The 21,383-nt window shown below is 46.7% G+C and overlaps 1 protein-coding gene and 2 pseudogenes across 2 annotated transcripts in view; 2 read left to right on the top strand and 1 right to left on the bottom strand.

The window, feature by feature from the left end:
* Positions 1-21,383, bottom strand: part of SLC66A2 (solute carrier family 66 member 2) — a 244,054-nt gene that overhangs the window by 134,653 nt on the left and 88,018 nt on the right. The gene's annotated exons all lie outside the window — the stretch shown is intronic.
* LOC134930157 (5S ribosomal RNA) lies at positions 361-479 on the top strand (annotated as a pseudogene).
* LOC134930156 (5S ribosomal RNA) lies at positions 6,506-6,624 on the top strand (annotated as a pseudogene).

Raw genomic sequence — 21,383 nt, 5'->3', positions numbered from 1 at the left:
AGATATCTTTGAGTAAGCTTCAGCTTTAGTGACATTATATTACTTTCATTAATTAATGTATATTAATCCTGTTGGCATGTCATCAGCACAATAAGGGTTCATTTATGCCCTACCACGTGTGAAAAATCTATTGTGGATTTATGTTGCATAGCACACACAATCAAAAGCAACATGCAGGCGGCTCAGTTTGGCAAAACCGACTGACCATATGATTTAAACCTTCGTATACCTATATATTTGGAATACAATTCGGTGCAATGATGGTCAAACATATGTCTCTTTTCTAAGAGATCATCTGCCCATTTCAATAACCAGGTCTGTGGGGTAGTCAATAGCTGCATACCAGCTGTTCAAACCGAAATCTACTACCATACCACACCGCGCATGCCCAATCTCGCCCGATCTTGGAAGCAATACGGTGTTGGGCCTGGTCAGTACTTAGGTGGTTGACCACTAAGGAATACCTGGTGTTGTAGGTTTTACTTGACGGCAATACTCTGATTATTGCACTAACCTAAAAAACAATACCTGGTAGGCACATTCCTTGATTTTGCCATAATTTATGTCGCATTTTTTGCAATTTTTGGCCTTATATATATATGTTTTCACCTATATATTCACAGCGGTAATTCGCAACCAATGTTTCACGTTTATTTAATTACATTTTTAAACAACAATTTAGGGTGTACTTCTTATTTTACCTACAAACAATTAAAAGTTACGTTTTAAATACCCAACTTATCAAGTATTATCTAATCCACCATCGTTTCCAAGAGTGAGTGCTCCCAACAAGGGTCTCTTTTTCTTTTTCTCTCTTCTCTTTATTACCAATGTAATAGACCCATGGGAGCACCATCGACAATCACCCCTTTTTTCTACCCACAACTTTGTCTGTTTAATGGTAGATGGTGATAAATTCCGGAAGTTTTTTCGGTTGGTCGGTTTTCTTGGAAACTTACACTAATTATCTATTTATGCAACATCATTTACTCCTGTGCGGCATCCTTAACCCAATTTTCCTCTTGCATATTGTACACAACTAGAAATAGTTTTCTTAGGAATACCAGCACGGAATATTTGATGTCATAACGAATATTCTTCCAGTAACTACAGCTTCTTAGTACACCAACGGGCATAGTCCCATACATCATTAACATGAGCTTCAGTTTAAAGCAGGAATTGTCCTACAAACATAGGAATAGAGAAAATTTAGATGAAATTTTTCCAAGCAACGTAGTAGATACAGAACCACATACCAACTGGGAATCTGATTTTGTACAACTCAAACAACTACTGCACAAACAAATAAGAACCAGTTGGGACCTCACTACATTAGAGAACTACCTTAAGAACAAAATTGTACCACGCGGCCTTAGGCCAAGAGTTTTTCCTACTTTCAGCCTGGCTAGTGAAAATCTTAAAACTGATTGGGACAATTGTCTCCTCAAATGCTCCATGGAACTCATGGGCATTTTGATTAAACACAACCATCTCATACTTGAGGGCTGTGAACGCGACCTGGACGAATTAAGTAAGAAATTGGAGCCCTGGGAGAAAGACACACAATTTCAACGCTGTTTCGAGAAAAACAAACAAGACCTTCTAACATACGAACAAACTATCATCGATAGAAAAAGAAACAAATTTGCAAGAGACAAAAAGGACTTTGTATCGGGCAAAATATTCAAGTGGAATAAGCCCTCCTGGCAATCACGACCCCCTAGAAACCCTGAACACTACTCTTCATCAGATATAGAGACATCTGGAACTGAAGATATTCCGGAATATATCCCCAACGCACCAGCCACCACAAACTTCAGAGGTGAGAGTAACAGTTCCTCCCAATATCATCAACAACATTTTTTAGGGGATCCCCCCAGGGGAAGGGGATCAAGGCACCCAGTAAACGAAAGACAAGGAGGGGGCGCAAGAGGAGGAAGAGGCCGTCAATAACAGTGGGATCAACTACCACCGAGAAGACAACCAGTACGGAATTCACGCAGAAGGTAACTTCAGACTTCCCAATACCAACGGATACGTCTTCACAACTCAAGATTATCAACCTCTCAGCACACACTTTAGATCACGATCAAATCCAAGTCCTGAGCAAAGGCCTCTCCTATTCACCAACCGAAAAGTTCAACAGATTCAAATGGGAAAAAGATTTAAAACTTTTTTGCAGGAAGTTACTTCTCACGAAATTTCATAACAAAATAGCTACCTCCAAAACTGACGGTACACAATCCTATCAGACAGAAACAGGCGACAACATGAACATATCAGATCTGTCTGGACTTGAATTGGAAGCATTGGAGGCCCTACAATCTTTGGAAACAGAATCAACACCAACCACAGACTCCCAGTGGGAAGTCAGCACGAGGGTCATTTGCAAGAAAAGGTCTACATTTTTTCCAACAGAGCAGACGAGCCCAGAAGTACAGATATTCACCAAATTAGTGTCTCAAGAACTTGACAATATACACCTTCGGAAGACCAGAAGTCTGTACAATTCCAATCTATCCAGGAAGGAACTTAATGCTCTCAGAGAGATTGAATCATGGCAGGACGTCATTATAAAGCCATCTGACAAAGGGGGAAACGTGGTGGTATGGCCCCGCGAACAATATATACAGGAAGCCTATCGACAGTTGGAAGACCAAACTTGCTATCAAAGAGTATTACTGAACCCTATGGAAAATTACAAGACACTATATAACCGGATTCTTACCGATGCTCATGTGGAAGGGACCATAACATCTTCGGAATATCAATATCTCCAGACAATACATCCCTGTATCCCCACATTTTACATGCTCCCCAAGATACATAAGAATATGAGGCAACCACCAGGAAGACCAATCGTATCTGGGATAGGATCTTTAACTGAAAAAGCCAGTATCTTTGTCGATCTACATCTACGACACCACGTTCTGGGTCTCCCTTCCTTTGTCCAAGACACCACAGATGTTCTTCGCAAGATCCATGATGTCAAGCTGGAAACAAACCAATACTTGGTTTCTTTGGACGTTGAGGCACTGTATACTTCAATTGACCATGACAGAGGACTTGAAGCCGTCAACTATTTTATGAATATGGAAGGCATGGAAAAATTCCATGTGTTCCTTGCCGACCTACTCCAGTTCATACTCAGTCACAATCTCTTCACTTTCAATAACAGATTTTTTCTACAGACCAGGGGCACAGCTATGGGGGCAGCATGTGCCCCCACGTATGCGAATATTTTTTTAGGATGGTGGGAACGCGAATTTGTGTTCACGGACAGCAATGATGTTTTCACATCTAATATCATCATGTGGGTAAGGTACATCGATGATATTCTGATGATATGGGAAGGTGACGTACAGATGCTTCTCCTGTTCATTGAACATCTTAACAACAACAACCTCAATATTCGACTTACCCACCAAATCAGTCAGGATGAACTCCCATTTCTGGATGTGCTAATTTACAAAGATGTAAACAAAATGCTCTCAACAAAACTATATAGAAAGGAGACATCGTCTAACACTCTGTTACACCAAACTAGCTCCCATTTTCCCCCAACAATTACAAACATACCTAAGGGGGAATTTCTCCGTTTAAGAAGGAACTGCTCCAACGATCAAGACTTCGCGGATCAAAGCAAAGAACTCTCGAAGAGATTACGAGAGAGGGGATACAGTAATACTTCAATCAAAAAAGCGAGTAGAAACATTCAGAATATCCAGAGAGAACATCTAATCTTTGAAAAGAAACAAAAACCGCAAGAGGACAAGAATATCAGATTTGTAGGGGGTTTCTGCCAAGAGTGGCGTCAGGTAAAACAAGCCATTCAAAAACACTGGGGAATCCTCCATCTGGATCCCATCCTATCTCAAAAACTTGGGCAACAAGTATCTATGAGCTGGCGGAGATCTAGAAACTTGAAAGACAGACTGGTGTCCAGCCATTTCCAAATAACACAAGGTAAATCACAACCCACGATCAGCACACATCCATGTGGTCATTGTAAAGCATGTCAATATATTCTTAAGACTGACAACATCCAGGACCGTTATGGCAAAGACATTAAAATCAGACACTTTATTAACTGCTCAACAGAAGGAGTGATCTATTGCATAGTATGCACATGTGGACAAAGATATGTTGGCATGACGACCAGAGCCTTCAAGCAAAGAATTCTGGAACACGTTGGATCCATTCGCAACGCGACAAAAGATCTACAAAAAATGAAGCAAATCACCTCTGTAGCACGACACTTTGTCTCCAATCATGCAGGTCGGTGGAATGAACTTAAGGTCTGTGGACTTGAGCAGGTTAAACTGGGAATACGAGGAGGAGATTTGACCAATACCCTCTTACGGAAGGAATGTGAGTGGACTTTTAGACTGAACTCACTACATCCTCAAGGACTCAATGAAACCATTAATTATGGCGCTTTTCTCTCAACTTGACCACATTACTATTACATAATAACTAATAACTATCCTAGCAGGGACCACATTGTTACACATCACTATTTCTCTCCTTTATAGCTTTCCTTCACCCATCCAACAGCTTTTTTTTTTTTCCTTCCCCCCTCCCCCTACCCCCAATTTTTCAATTTTTTTAACTTTTTACACAATTATTTTCTTTCAATTTAATCTGCACATTGCAGGGCACCCTATATCCCCTCCTCTCTCACACACCATTTTGCATCCAATCTCATCATTTCCCACGCCATGCCCCCTATATTTTACATTTTAGTTATTCCTTATCCAACACCTCTTAATCATGCTAATCCCTCTTCCCCTCTTCCCCATTCTTTCCCTTTTCCCCCCCCTCCCCCTCCCCCCGCCTTCCCTCGCCCCTCTTTATCCCCCCCTTTCCCCCATCCCGCCCACCCCCTCATTTCTACCTTTATTCACACCTGTTTTCAACACCCTTACTCAGTTTTTCAACACCGTCAGTTTTTTAACACTACCAACCTGCACGTGCTATATAACTTCTTACCTACCCACATTTTCCTTAAACTCCGTGTTTCCAATTAATCTATACCTAATTACTCTTTTTTCCCAACATATATGTGTTTAATTACACATAGATACAAATTGTTATCATATCATTCTATTATGTTCTCAAGTATACTATATTCAGATTTTCTTATATTCCATTTCATAAGATGCAGGCCATCTATTCACTATTTACTCTAACACATGCAGGACATTCCTTTAGCCTTCACTGCAGCTCTATGTATACAGCCAGACCCCATGCTAATCATTGCTACAACTATCAACCTTTTAGCCAATTATCAATCATCTCAGCAGTTTTAAAACCGGGTCTGCACATTCAGTGTTCACACTACCCGTGAACAAGCTCGTTGTGAAACGTACGTAGGGGAGGTGGACGTGGTCACAGTGAGCGCGCTCACGTGACCAGCAGACCGGCAGGAGAGGAGACCAGGCAAGCCGCAGATCTTCACAGCTCGTTAACCCGAGCCGAACGCGGCACTGACAGCGGCACTCAGCAAGCAGGACACAGACGCCAGACGGCTCTAAGTATAATTTTTAGCTATATCCTGCATATTCACGTCTCCCGCTCTCCGGCCACGCACAAATGTAATTTAACAACAGGTGCACTGGTCCTGGGTTTTTTCGGCAAATCATGCCAGTTATATAAGGCACTATTCACTGCATATGAAACATTCTTTGTTTCGTAGGTGCTATCAATACACAGTTTACAAAATATTTATTGATACTTTTCTTTGCGTCAATTTTGGGCAGACACATTACAAAATAGCAACAAACTGTCATCCACTATAGTTGCAGTAATCATAACATAGGTGCTGCCACTCACTTATTCCTGCATAAGCAGCACTTTTTTCTTCACAGAGATCTCAAATATGGGCATATGAAATAATGTATATACATTTGCCAATATAGCACAAATAATATTTGGCATGCCACATTCTTGATTGATTTATTGTGGACATTCAGTGTACACATTATTAGTGGTTTCCTTATTGGCAACAAGATTGTCACAAAGACAGCATGCGGTACTTTAGGCTCTAAGGATTTATTTAGCCTAAGTGTGGGCAGGAGGGATTGTGTCTCTGGAAATACATTCCCTATTTTCCTATCTGCCAGTCTGTCTGTACAGCTGATAAAGATATCTTTGAGTAAGCTTCAGCTTTAGTGACATTATATTACTTTCATTAATTAATGTATATTAATCCTGTTGGCATGTCATCAGCACAATAAGGGTTCATTTATGCCCTACCACGTGTGAAAAATCTATTGTGGATTTATGTTGCATAGCACACACAATCAAAAGCAACATGCAGGCGGCTCAGTTTGGCAAAACCGACTGACCATATGATTTAAACCTTCGTATACCTATATATTTGGAATACAATTCGGTGCAATGATGGTCAAACATATGTCTCTTTTCTAAGAGATCATCTGCCCATTTCAATAACCAGGTCTGTGGGGTAGTCAATAGCTGCATACCAGCTGTTCAAACCGAAATCTACTACCATACCACACCGCGCATGCCCAATCTCGCCCGATCTTGGAAGCAATACGGTGTTGGGCCTGGTCAGTACTTAGGTGGTTGACCACTAAGGAATACCTGGTGTTGTAGGTTTTACTTGACGGCAATACTCTGATTATTGCACTAACCTAAAAAACAATACCTGGTAGGCACATTCCTTGATTTTGCCATAATTTATGTCGCATTTTTTGCAATTTTTGGCCTTATATATATATATGTTTTCACCTATATATTCACAGCGGTAATTCGCAACCAATGTTTCACGTTTATTTAATTACATTTTTAAACAACAATTTAGGGTGTACTTCTTATTTTACCTACAAACAATTAAAAGTTACGTTTTAAATACCCAACTTATCAAGTATTATCTAATCCACCATCGTTTCCAAGAGTGAGTGCTCCCAACAAGGGTCTCTTTTTCTTTTTCTCTCTTCTCTTTATTACCAATGTAATAGACCCATGGGAGCACCATCGACAATCACCCCTTTTTTCTACCCACAACTTTGTCTGTTTAATGGTAGATGGTGATAAATTCCGGAAGTTTTTTCGGTTGGTCGGTTTTCTTGGAAACTTACACTAATTATCTATTTATGCAACATCATTTACTCCTGTGCGGCATCCTTAACCCAATTTTCCTCTTGCATCTTGCAAAACTGGTAATCCTGATTTGAAGAATCTGTGAGGTGGGAGCTCCTGGAACTCCAGTCTGTAGCCCTGGGAATTAAGATCTGTGACCCAGGGATCCTGGCATGATGTTGTCTAGATGTGACTGAAGAAATTTAGTTGGGTTCCCACCTGCCAGTCCTCGCGATCCACCCTCATGCTGAAGCTTTTGAGGAAGCAGAGCTTGAGCTCCGTTCCTGAGAACCGGCGGTTGCTGGTTTGCGTTGTTTACCTCTAGCGCCTCTGGTGGCTGTAGAAGCACCTCTGGTTTTGCCCTTAAACTTGGGCATCTGAAAGAACTGTAAATTCAAAACGGAGTAAGCCTTCCTGGTTGGGGGAGCTACGAAAGGAAGATATGCAGACTTATCCGCAGTAGCTTTGGAGATCCATTTGTCTAGTTCATCTCCAAATAAGGCCTCTCCTGTGAATGGTAGGCCTTCCACGCCTTTCCTGGAGTCCGCATCAGCAGTACACTTGCATAGCCATAAGCCCCTGCGTGCTGACACTTCCATAGCAGTGGTGCGTGCATTAAGCAAGCCTCTCTCTTTTATGACTTCCACCATAAAAGTTTGCAGAGTCCTGTATATGTTGCAGGAGTAAAACAATTTCCCCCCCAGATAAGGAATCTAATCCCTCAATTAGGTTACCTGACCATTTAGCAATGGCTTTAGTAATCCACGCACATGCTATAGTGGGTCTCTTGGCCACCCCAGAAGCCAAGTACAAGGATTTGAGTGTAGTCTTAATTTTACGATCAGCCGTGTCTTTCAGGGAGGCTGCACCAGGGACAGGCAATACAATCTTTTGTGACAGCCTGGACACTGATGCATCTATCATCGGTGGAATTTCCCATTTCTCTGACGTCCTAGTGGATGCTGGGAACTCCGTAAGGACCATGGGGAACAGCGGCTCCGCAGGAGACCGGGCACAACTAAAAGAAAGCTTTTAGACTACCTGGTGTGCACTGGCTCCTCCCACTATGACCCTCCTCCAAGCCTCTGTTAGATTTCTGTGCCCGGCCGAGCTGGATGCACACTAGGGGCTCTCCTGAGCTCCTAGAAAGAAAGTTTAATTTTAGGTTTTTTATTTTACAGTGAGACCTGCTGGCAACAGGCTCACTGCATCGAGGGACTAAGGGGAGAAGAAGCGAACCTACCTGCTTGCAGCTAGCTTGGGCTTCTTAGGCTACTGGACACCATTAGCTCCAGAGGGATCGACCGCATGGAACTGGCCTTGGTGTTCGTTCCCGGAGCCGCGCCGCCGTCCCCCTTACAGAGCCAGAAGCAAGAAGAGGTCCGGAAAATCGGCGGCAGAAGACATCAGTCTTCACCAAGGTAGCGCACAGCACTGCAGCTGTGCTCCATTGCTCCTCATGCACACTTCACACTCCAGTCACTGAGGGTGCAGGGCGCTGGGGGGGGGGGCGCCCTGAGCAGCAATAAAAACACCTTGGCTGGCAAATATATCACAATATATAGCCCCAGAGGCTATATATGTGATAAATACCCCTGCCAGAATCCATAAAAAAACGGAAGAAAAGTCCGCGAAAAAGGGGCGGAGCTATCTCTCTCAGCACACTGGCGCCATTTTCTCTTCACAGTGCAGCTGGAAGACAGCTCCCCAGGCTCTCCCCTGTAGTTTGCAGGCTCAAAGGGTTAAAAAGAGAGGGGGGGCACTAAATTTAGGCGCAATATTGTATATACAAGCAGCTATTGGGAAAAATTCACTCAATATAGTGTTAATCCCTAAATTATATAGCGCTCTGGTGTGTGCTGGCATACTCTCTCTCTGTCTCCCCAAAGGGCTGTGTGGGGTCCTGTCCTCAGTCAGAGCATTCCCTGTGTGTGTGCGGTGTGACACGTTTGATGAGGAGGCTTATGTGGTGGCAGAGCAGATGCCGATAAATGTGATGTCGCCCCCTGTGGGGCCGACACCAGAGTGGATGGATAGGTGGAAGGTATAAACAGACAGTGTCAACTCCTTACATAAAAGGCTGGATGACGTAACAGCTATGGGACAGCCGGCTTCTCAGCCCGCGCCTGCCCAGGCGTCTCAAAGGCCATCAGGGGCTCAAAAACGCCCGCTCCCTCAGATGGCAGACACAGATGTCGACACGGAGTCTGACTCCAGTGTCGACGAGGTTGAGACATATACACAATCCACTAGGAACATCCGTTACATGATCCCGGCAATAAAAAATGTGTTACACATTTCTGACATTAACCCAAGTACCACTAAAAAAGGGTTTTATGTTTGGGGAGATAAAGCAGGCAGTGTTTTGTTCCCCCATCAAATGTGTGAATGAAGTGTGAAAAAGCGTGGGTTCCCCCGATAAGAAACTGGTAATTTCTAAAAAGTTACTGATGGCGTACCCTTTCCCGCCAGAGGATAAGTTACGCTGGGAGATATCCCCTAGGGTGGATAAGGCGCTCACACGTTTGTCAAAAAAGGTGGCACTGCCGTCTTAGGATACGGCCACTTTGAAGGTACCTGCTGATAAAAAGCAGGAGGCTATCCTGAAGTCTGTATTTACACACTCAGGTACTAGACTGAGACCTGCAGATAGTGCTGCTGCAGCGTGGTCTGTAACCCTGTCAAACAGGGATACTATTTTGCGAACATAAGACGTCGTCTTATATATGAGGGATGCACAGAGGGATATTTTGCCGGCTGGCATCCAGAATTAATGCAATGTCCATTCTGTCAGGAGGGTATTAGAGACCCGATACTGGACAGGTGATGCTGACTTTAAAAGGCACATAGAGCCTTATAAGGGTGAGGAATTGTTTGGGGATGGTCTCTGGGACCTCGTATCCACAGCAACAGCTGGGAAGAAAAATTTTTACCTCAGGTTTCCTCACAGGCTAAGAAAGCACTGTATTATCAGGTACAGTCCTTTCGGCTTCAGAAAAGCAAGCGGGTCAAAGGCGCTTCCTTTCTGCACAGAGACGAGGGAAGAGGGAAGAGGGAAAAAGCTGCACCAGTCAGCCAGTTCCCAGAATCAAAATTCTTCCCCCGCTTACTCTGAGTCCACCGCATGACGCGGGGGCTCCACAGGCGCAGCCAGGTGCGGTGGGGGGCCGCCTCAAAAATTTCAGCGATCAGTGGGCTCGCTCACAGGTGGATCCCTGGATCCTTCAAGTAGTATCTCAGGGGTACAAGCTGGAATTCGAGGCGTCTCCCCCCCGCCGTTTCCTCAAATCTGCCTTGCCGACAACTCCCTCAGGCAGGGAGGCTGTGCTAGAGGCAATTCACAAGCTGTATTCCCAGCAGGTGATAGTCAAGGTGCCCCTACTTCAACAAGGACGGGGTTACTATTCCACACTGTTTGTGGTACCGAAACCGGACGGTTCGGTGAGACCCATTTTAAATTTGAAATCCTTGAACACATACATAAAAAAATTCAAGTTCAAGATGGAATCGCTCAGGGCGGTTATTGCAAGCCTGGAGGGGGGGGATTACATGGTATCCCTGGACATCAAGGATGCTTACCTACATGTCCCCATTTACCATCCTCACCAGGAGTACCTCAGATTTGGGGTACAGGATTTCCATTACCAATTCCAAACACTGCTGTTTGGACTGTCCACGGCACCGAGGGTCTTTACCAAGGTAATGGCAGAAATTATGATACTCCTTCGAAAAAAGGGAGTTTTAATTATCCCGTACTTGGACGATCTCCTTATAAAGGCGAGGTCCAAGGAGCAGTTGTTGGTCGGAGTAGCACTATCTCGGGAAGTGCTACGGATGGATTCTATACATTCCAAAGTCACAGCTGGTTCCTACCACACGCCTACTGTTCCTGGGGATGGTTCTGGACACAGAACAGAAAAAAAGTGTTTCTCCCGCAGGAGAAAGCCAAGGAGCTGTCATCTCTAGTCAGAGACCTCCTGAAACCAAAACAGTTATCGGTGCATCACTGCACACGAGTCCTGGGAAAAATGGTAGCTTCTTAGGAAGCAAAATTCCATTTGGCAGGTTCCATGCAAGAACCTTTCAGTGGGACCTCTTGGACAAGTGATCTCTACTGTGGTGGCTGCAGAGTGCTCATCTTCAAGAGGGCCGCAGATTCGGCATACAGGACTGGGTCCTGGTAACCACGGATGCCAGCCTTCGAGGCTGGGGGGCAGTCACAAAGGGAAGAAATTTCCAAGGACTTTGGTCAAGTCAGGAGTCGTCCCTACACATAAATATTCTGGAACTGAGGGCCATTTACAATGCCCTAAGTCTGGCAAGGCCTCTGCTTCAAAACCAGCCGGTACTGATCCAATCAGACAACATCACGGCAGTCGCCCTTGTAAACCGACAGGGCGGCACAAGAAGCAGGATGGCGATGGCAGAAGCCACAAGGATTCTCCGATGGGCGGAGAATCACGTCTTAGCACTGTCAGCAGTGTTCATTCCGGGAGTGGACAACTGGGAAGCAGACTTCCTCAGCAGACACGACCTACACCCGGGAGAGTGGGGACTTCATCCAGAAGTATTCCAACTGTTGGTAAACCGTTGGGAAAGGCCACAGGTGGACATGATGGCGTCCCGCCTAAACAAAAAACTAGATATTGCGCCAGGTCAAGGGACCCTCAGGCAATAGCTGTGGACGCTCTAGTGACACCGTGGGTGTACCAGTCGGTTTATGTATTCCCTCCTCTGCCTCTCATACCAAAGGTACTGAGAATAATAAGAAAACGAGGAGTAAGAACGATACTCGTGGTTCCGGATGGGCCAAGAAGAGCTTGGTACCCAGAACTTCAAGAAATGATATCAGAGGACCCATGGCCTCTACCGCTCAGACAGGATCTACTACAGCAGGGGCCCTGTCTGTTCCAAGACTTACCGCGGCTGCGTTTGACGGCATGGCGGTTGAATTCCGGATCCTAAAGGAAAAAGGCATTCCGGAGGAAGTCATTCCTACGCTGATAAAAGCCAGGAAAGAAGTAACCGCAAACCATTATCACCGTATTTGGCGAAAATATGTTGCGTGGTGTGAGGCCAGGAAGGCCCCAACAGAGGAATTTCAGCTGGGTCGTTTTCTGCACTTCCTACAGTCAGGAGTGACTATGGGCCTAAACTTGGGTTCCATTAAGGTCCAGATTTCGGCTCTGTCGATTTTCTTCCAGAAAGAACTGGCTTCACTGCCTGGAGTTCAGACATTTGTAAAGGGAGTGCTACATATTCAGCCCCCTTTTGTGCCTCCTGTGGCACCTTGGGATCTCAACGTGGTGTTGAGTTTCCTAAAATCACATAGATTTGAGCCACTTATAACTGTGGATTTGAAATATCTCACGTGGAAAGTGGTCATGTTATTGGCCTTGGCTTCGGCCAGGCGTGTGTCAGAATTGGCGGCTTTGTCATGTAAAAGCCCTTATCTGATTTTCCATATGGATAGGGCAGAATTGAGGACTCGTCCCCAGTTTCTCCCTAAGGTGGTATCAGCTTTTCACTTAAACCAACCTATTGTAGTGCCTGTGGCTACTAGGGACTTGGAAGATTCCAAGTTACTGGACGTAGTCAGGGCCTTAAAAATTTATATTTCCAGGACGGCTGGAGTCAGGAAAACTGACTCGCTTTTTATCCTGTAGGCACCCAACAAAATAGGTGCTCCTGCTTCTAAGCAGACTGTTGCTCGCTGAATTTGTAGCACAATTCAGCTGGAGCATTCTGCGGCTGGATTGCCGCATCCTAAATCAGTAAAAGCCCATTCCACGAGGAAAGTGGGCTCATCTTGGGCGGCTGCCCGAGGGGTCTCGGCTTTATAACTTTGCCGAGCTGAAACTTGGTCAGGGGCAAACACGTTTGCAAAATTCTACAAATTTGATACCCTGGCTGAGGAGGACCTTGAGTTCTCTCATTCGGTGCTGCAGAGTCATCCGCACTCTCCCGCCCGTTTGGGAGCTTTGGTATAATCCCCATGGTCCTTACGGAGTTCCCAGCATCCACTCGGACGTCAGAGAAAATAAGATTTTACTCACCGGTAAATCTATTTCTCGTAGTCCGTAGTGGATGCTGGGCGCCCATCCCAAGTGCGGATTGTCTGCAATACTTGTATGTAGTTATTGCCTAACTAAGGGTTATTGTTGAGCCATCTGTTGAGAGGCTCAGTTATATTTCATACTGTTAACTGGGTATAGTATCACAAGTTATACGGTGTGATTGGTGTGGCTGGTATGAGTCTTACCCGGGATTCAAAATCCTTCCTTATTGTGTCAGCTCTTCCGGGCACAGTATCCTAACTGAGGCTTGGAGGAGGGTCATAGTGGGAGGAGCCAGTGCACACCAGGTAGTCTAAAAGCTTTCTTTTAGTTGTGCCCGGTCTCCTGCGGAGCCGCTGTTCCCCATGGTCCTTACGGAGTTCCCAGCATCCACTACGGACTACGAGAAATAGATTTACCGGTGAGTAAAATCTTATTTTTTTCCTATCCTCAGGAGGAAAAGATGAGAGTAATCTTTTAGGAATTTGACATTTCCTATCAGGATTAACCCACTTCTTCAAACAGGGTATTCAATTCCTTTGACACAGGAAAAGTGACTAAGGACTTTTTTACATTAAAATAAGACTACTCTGTCACCTTATCAGGAATTTGGAGAATGTCTCTGATAGCTTCTATAAGAGCCTCTATTCCCTGTGACAGAGCAGCATCCCCCCCCACTCTGAATTCACCTCACCCTCCTCCATGTCTGACCCCTCAGCGTCAAAGGGGACTTGCCCGACTAATGAGGTCACTTGAACGCAGTGGGCAAGCCGTTACTTATGGCCATAACTATGTGAAGAACCTCGCTCAAAATGCAAAATTTTATTGCAATGATTATTAATAAATTGGTAATGTTTGCGTTGTGCACCTGCAACCTTTTTCTTTGTATGCAGTACCCCTCAGCGACAAAGTCAGACTGCAGGATATGGGCCAGTGTTCGTTTTTGTGGACAAATGGCAGGGGACTGAGACGCTTGTTTGGGGACTGAGTCTCTGTTCATAAAGTCATCCACAGACTGTCTTAAGTACTGCGTCTCTTTTTCATTGCAGGACAATTTATTAGAAATATTGGAAATCATTCCTTTAATGGAATCCAGCCACACTGGTTCAGCCCTGCTCTTCTGGGAAGGTGAGTAAATAGTAGTGAGCTCCCTGGGGAAGGGGAGCACTCTGCCGTACATGAAACACACTCTGTAAATATGACAGAGCACACACACACACGCACGCACGAACGCACGCACACACACACACACACACACACACACACACACACACACACACACACACACACACACACACACACACAGAGGAAAAGGTTAAAAGTACAATTAACCCACAAAGAGCCATTCCAGGGAGACACAGAGATATTTTGGAGCCAAAACGCAGTGCCCTTATCGCTAATGCCAAGCTCAGCTGGGTCGCAGACTAAGTACCCAGATAGGGTACTTAGTACGCTAATAAATGGCTCCCCCTGCTATGACCCCCCTGGTACCGCTCAGGTAATATGGAGTCACACAGGAGGAGCTGCACGTCCTCCGGTGGCGCTAGATCCGCTCATAGTGAAGGCCCCGCCCCTTCAATGGCGTGCGGTCTTCCCGCTTTTTTTTATACTGGCTGAGGTAATCTGGTGCTTAAAATGGAGAGAAAACTGTTTTACAGCTGTTTTTGCCAGTGTGGGTACTGTGTACTTACCCGCAGTTGTGTACAGAGTCTGGAGGCGCAGTCCGACCCGGGTAGAAGCCGTGCGTCTAAGTACCCTCATGCCGCCATAATGGCCTGCGACGTGCTAACCGGGACGCCGGCTTAGTACTCACCACTCTTTACTCTTCTGGCTCTGTTAGGGGGGGCAGCGTGCTGCAGGAATGTACGCTCGCCGTGGTGGGGCTTGTGAATAGTTTCCTCAGGAGCTAGTGTCCTGTCAGCAGGGAACAGAACCATTAACCCTTCAAGAGGTTGGGCCGCTCTCCCCTCTAAGTCCCACGAAGCAGACAAGCTGGTGCCATCCAGTCCTGCCTGAAAACAACAAACAGATAAAGTAAATGCAGAAAACTCTTCAGGAGCTTCCATAAGCATGACCGGCTCCTCCGGGCACATTTTCTAAACTGAGTCTGGTAGAAGGGGCATAGAGGGAGGAGCCAGCCCACACTATCAAATACTTAAAGTGCCCATGACTCCTAGTTGACCAGTCTATACCCATGGTACTAAATGGATCCTCAGTATACTCTACGGACTATGAGAAAAGGATTTACCGGTAGATAATTAAAATCCTATTTTCTAGGACGTAAGAGAAAATAAGATTTTACTTACCGATAAATCTATTTCTCGTAGTCCGTAGTGGATGCTGGGGACTCCGTCAGGACCATGGGGATTAGCGGCTCCGCAGGAGACAGGGCACAAAAATAAAGCTTTAGGATCAGGTGGTGTGCACTGGCTCCTCCCCCTATGACCCTCCTCCAAGCCTCAGTTAGGATACTGTGCCCGGACGAGCGTACACAATAAGGAAGGATTTTGAATCCCGGGTAAGACTCATACCAGCCACACCAATCACACCGTACAACTTGTGATCTGAACCCAGTTAACAGTATGACAAACGTAGGAGCCTCTGAACAGACGGCTCACAACAATAACAACCCGATTTTTTTGTAACAATAACTATGTACAAGAATTGCAGACAATCCGCACTTGGGATGGGCGCCCAGCATCCACTACAGACTACGAGAAATAGATTTATTGGTAAGTAAAATCTTATTTTCTCTGACGTCCTAGTGGATGCTGGGGACTCCGTCAGGACCATGGGGATTATACCAAAGCTCCCAAACGGGCGGGAGAGTGCGGATGACTCTGCAGCACCGAATGAGAGAACTCCAGGTCCTCTTTAGCCAGGGTATCAAATTTGTAGAATTTTACAAACGTGTTCTCCCCCGACCACGTAGCTGCTCGGCAGAGTTGTAATGCCGAGACCCCTCGGGCAGCCGCCCAGGATGAGCCCACCTTCCTTGTGGAATGGGCCTTGACAGAATTAGGCTGTGGCAGGCCTGCCACAGAATGTGCAAGTTGAAATGTGCTACAAATCCAACGAGCAATCGTCTGCTTAGAAGCAAGAGCACCCAGTTTGTTGGGTGCATACAGGATAACAGCAAGTCAGTTTTCCTGACTCCAGTCGTCCTGGAAACCTATATTTTCAGGGCCCTGACAACATCTAGCAACTTGGAGTCCTCCAAGTCCCTAGTAGCCGCAGGTACCACAATAAGCTGGTTCAGGTGAAACGCTGACACCACCTTAGGAAGAAACTGGGGACGAGTCCGCAGCTCTGCCCTGTCCGAATGGACAATCAGATATGGCTTTTGTGAGACAAAGCCGCCAATTCTGACACTCGCCTGGCCGAGGCCAGGGCCAACAGCATGGTCACTTTTCATGTGAGATATTTCAAATCCACAGATTTGAGCGGTTTAAAATGTGATTTGAGGAATCCCAGAACTACGTTGAGATCCCACAGTGCCACTGGAGGCACAAAAAGGGGGTTGTATATGCAATACTCCCTTGACAAACTTCTGGACTTCAGGAACTGAAGCCAATTCTTTCTGGAAGAAAATTGACAGGGCCGAAATTTGAACCTTAATGGACCCCAATTTGAGGCCCATAGACACTCCTGTTTGCAGGAAATGCAGGAATCGACCGAGTTGAAATTTCTTCGTGGGGCCTTCCTGGCCTCACACCACGCAACATATTTTCGCCACATGTGGTGATAATGTTGTGCGGTCACCTCCTTCCTGGCTTTGACCAGGGTAGGAATGACCTCTTCCGGAATGCCTTTTTCCCTTAGGATCCGGCGTTCCACCGCCATGCCGTCAAACGCAGCCGTGGTAAGTCTTGGAACAGACCTGGTACTTGCTGAAGCAAGTCCCTTCTTAGCGGCAGAGGCCATGAGTCCTCTGAGCATTTCTTGAAGTTCCGGGTGCCACGTCCTTCTTGGCCAATCCGGAGCCACGAGTATAGTTCTTACTCCTCTACGTCTTATAATTCTCAGTACCTTGGGTATGAGAAGCAGAGGAGGGAACACATACACCGACTGGTACACCCACGGTGTTACCAGAACGTCCACAGCTATTGCTTGAGGGTCTCTTGACCTGGCGCAATACCTGTCCAGTTTTTTGTTCAGGCGGGACGCCATCATGTCCACCTTTGGTCTTTCCCAACGGTTCACAATCATGTGGAATACTTCCCGATGAAGTCCCCACTCTCCCGGGTGGAGGTCGTGCCTGCTGAGGAAGTCTGCTTCCCAGTTGTCTGCCATTGCCCTCCTGCTTCTTGTGCCGCCCTGTCTGTTTACGTGGGCGACTGCCGTGATGTTGTCCCACTGGATCAATACCGGCTGACCTTGAAGCAGAGGTCTTGCTAAGCTTAGAACATTGTAAATTGCCCTTAGCTCCAGTATATTTATGTGGAGAGAAGTCTCCAGACTTGATCACACTCCCTGGAAATTTTTTTCCTTGTGTGACTGCTCCCCAGCCTCTCAGGCTGGCATCCGTGGTCACCAGGACCCAGTCCTGAATGCCGAATCTGCGGCCCTTTAGTAGATGAGCACTCTGCAGCCACCGCAGAAGAAACACCCTTGTCCTTGGAGACAGGGTTATCCGCTGATGCATCTGAAGATGCGATCCGGACCATTTTTCCAGCAGATCCCACTGAAAAGTTCTTGCGTGAAATCTGCCGAATGGAATCGCTTCGTAAGAAGCCACCATTTTTCCCAGGACCCTTGTGCAATGATGCACTGACACTTTTCCTGGTTTTAGGAGGTTCCTGACTAGCTCGGATAACTCCCTGGCTTTCTTCTCCGGGAGAAACACCTTTTTCTGGACTGTGTCCAGAATCATCCCTAGGAACAGCAGACGTGTCGTCGGAAACAGCTGCGGTTTTGGAATATTTAGAATCCACCCGTGCTGTCGTAGAACTACTTGAGATAGTGCTACTCCGACCTCCAACTGTTCTCTGGACCTTGCCCTTATCAGGAGATCGTCCATTTTCTTTGAAGAAGAATCATCATTTCGGCCATTACCTTGGTAAGGACCCGGGGTGCCGTGGACAATCCAACCGGCAGCGTCTGAAACTGATAGTGACAGTTCTGTACCACGAACCTGAGGTACCCTTGGTGAGAAGGGCAAATTGGGACATGGAGGTAAGCATCCCTGATGTCCCGGGACACCATATAGTCCCCTTCTTCCTGGTTCGCTATCACTGCTCTGAGTGACTCCATCTTGATTTGAACCTTTGTATGTAAGTGTTCAAATATTTCAGATTTAGAATAGGTCTCACCGAGCCGTCTGGCTTCAGTACCACAATATAGTGTGGAATAATACCCCTTTCCTTGTTGTAGGAGGGGTACTTTGATTATCACCTGCTGGGAATACAGCTTGTGAATTGTTTCCACTACTGCCTCCCTGTCGGAGGGAGACGTTGGTAAAGCAGACTTCAGGAACCTGCGAGGGGGAGACGTCTCGAATTTCCAATCTGTACCCCTGGGATACTACTTGTAGGATCCAGGGGTCCACTTGCGAGTGAGCCCACTGCGTGCTGAAACTCTTGAGACGACCCCCCACCGCACCTGAGTCCGCTTGTACGGCCCCAGCGTCATGCTGAGGACTTGGCAGAAGCGGTGGAGGGCTTCTGTTCCTGGGAATGGGCTGCCTGCTGCAGTCTTCTTCCCTTTCCTCTATCCCATGGCAGATATGACTGGCCTTTTGCCCGCTTGCCCTTATGGGGACGAAAGGACTGAGGCTGAAAAGACGTTGTCTTTTTCTCCTTTATACGGCAATACTTCCATGTGCCGTTTGGAATCTGCATCACCTGACCACTGTCGTGTCCATAAACAACTTCTGGCAGATATGGACATCGCACTTACTCTTGATGCCAGAGTGCAAATATCCCTCTGTGCATCTCGCATATATAGAAATGCATCCTTTAAATGCTCTATAGTCAATAAAATACTGTCCCTGTCAAGGGTATCAATATTTTCAGTCAGGGAATCCGACCAAGCCACCCCAGCGCTGCACATCCAGGCTGAGGCGATCGCTGGTCGCAGTATAACACCAGTATGTGTGTATATACTTTTTAGGATATTTTCCAGCCTCCTATCAGCTGGCTCCTTGAGGGCGGCCCTATCTGGAGACGGTACCGCCACTTGTTTTGATAAGCGTGTGAGCGCCTTATCCACCCTAAGGGGTGTTTCCCAACGCGCCCTAACTTCTGGCGGGAAAGGGTATACCGCCAATAATTTTCTATCGGGGGAAACCCACGCATCATCACACACTTCATTTAATTTATCTGATTCAGGAAAAACTACAGGTAGTTTTTTCACACTCCACATAATACCCTTTTTTGTGGTACTTGTAGTATCAGAAATATGTAACACCTCCTTCATTGCCCTTAACAAGTAACGTGTGGCCCTAAAGGAAAATACGTTTGTTTCTTCACCGTCGACACTGGAGTCAGTGTCCGTGTCTGGGTCTGTGTCGACCGACTGAGGTAAAAGGACGTTTTAACGCCCCTGACGGTGTTTGAGACGCCTGGACAGGTACTAATTGGTTTGCCGGCCGTCTCATGTCGTCAACCGACCTTGCAGCGTGTTGACATTATCACGTAATTCCTTAAATAAGCCATCCATTCCGGTGTCGACTCCCTAGAGAGTGACATCACCATTACAGGCAATTGCTCCGCCTCCTCACCAACATCGTCCTCATACATGTCGACACACACGTACCGACACACAGCACACACACAGGGAATGCTCTGATAGAGGACAGGACCCCACTAGCCCTTTGGAGAGACAGAGGGAGAGTTTGCCAGCACACACCAAAACGCTATAATTATACAGGGACAACCTTTATATAAGTGTTTTTCCCTTATAGCATCTTAATATATATAATCATATCGCCAAATAAGTGCCCCCCCCTCTCTGTTTTAACCCTGTTTCTGTAGTGCAGTGCAGGGGAGAGCCTGGGAGCCTTCCCACCAGCATTTCTGTGAGGGAAAATGGCGCTGTGTGCTGAGGAGAATAGGCCCCGCCCCCTTTTCGGCGGGCTTCTTCTCCCGTTTTTCTGAGACCTGGCAGGGGTTAAATACATCCATATAGCCCCAGGGGCTATATGTGATGTATTTTTTAGCCAGAACAAGGTATTCTCATTGCTGCCCAGGGCGCCCCCTGCAGCGCCCTGCACCCTCCGTGACCGCTGGTGTGAAGTGTGTGACAACAATGGCGCACAGCTGCAGTGCTGTGCGCTACCTCATGAAGACTGAAAAGTCTTCTGCCGCCGGTTTCTGGACCTCTTCACTTTTCGGCATCTGCAAGGGGGTCGGCGGCGCGGCTCCGGGACCGGACTCCATGGCTGGGCCTGTGTTCGATCCCTCTGGAGCTAATGGTGTCCAGTAGCCTAAGAAGCCAATCCATCCTGCACGCAGGTGAGTTCACTTCTTCTCCCCTAAGTCCCTCGTTGCAGTGAGCCTGTTGCCAGCAGGACTCACTGTAAAATAAAAAACCTAAAAACTTTTTCTAAGCAGCTCTTTAGGAGAGCCACCTAGATTGCACCCTGCTCGGACGGGCACAAAAACCTAACTGAGGCTTGGAGGAGGGTCATAGGGGGAGGAGCCAGTGCACACCACCTGATCCTAAAGCTTTATTTTTGTGCCCTGTCTCCTGCGGAGCCGCTAATCCCCATGGTCCTGACGGAGTCCCCAGCATCCACTAGGACGTCAGAGAAATGGGGGTGTGGCCTAGTTGTCACAAAGCCACACCCCATTTTTGTTCGCGCACCTTTGGGTATGTTTGTAGGAGTATGACCTTGCACAGCGCCACATACACATAATGCCCCAGTCAGTGGTACAAGTAGGAAAGAAAAAAATCTTTCAGTGGTACTGTGCCTCCACAGTGCCAGATCCACATATGTCCCCACAGTGCCAGGTACACATATGCCCCACAGTGCCAGGTACACAAATACCCCACAGTGCCAGGTACACATACACCCCACAGTGCCAGGTACAACCCCCCTTCCCCCGTGTTGCTCACTGCGCTGCTGCTCTTCTCAGTCTGCTGTGTGTGAGGGGAGAAGAGCGCAGCGTGCACCTTTCCTGCCCCTCAGTCTTCGGCGGCGGTGTAGAACTCCAATCAGGCGCCGGTCCGTGAGTTAATCAAAGCTCGCAGTCCGGCAGCCAATCAGGCAACACAGCT

The sequence above is a fragment of the Pseudophryne corroboree genome, chromosome 5 (assembly GCF_028390025.1).
Source record: "Pseudophryne corroboree isolate aPseCor3 chromosome 5, aPseCor3.hap2, whole genome shotgun sequence".
Classification (NCBI taxonomy): Eukaryota; Metazoa; Chordata; class Amphibia; order Anura; family Myobatrachidae; genus Pseudophryne; species Pseudophryne corroboree.
This window is presented reverse-complemented; position numbering and strand designations above follow the sequence as displayed.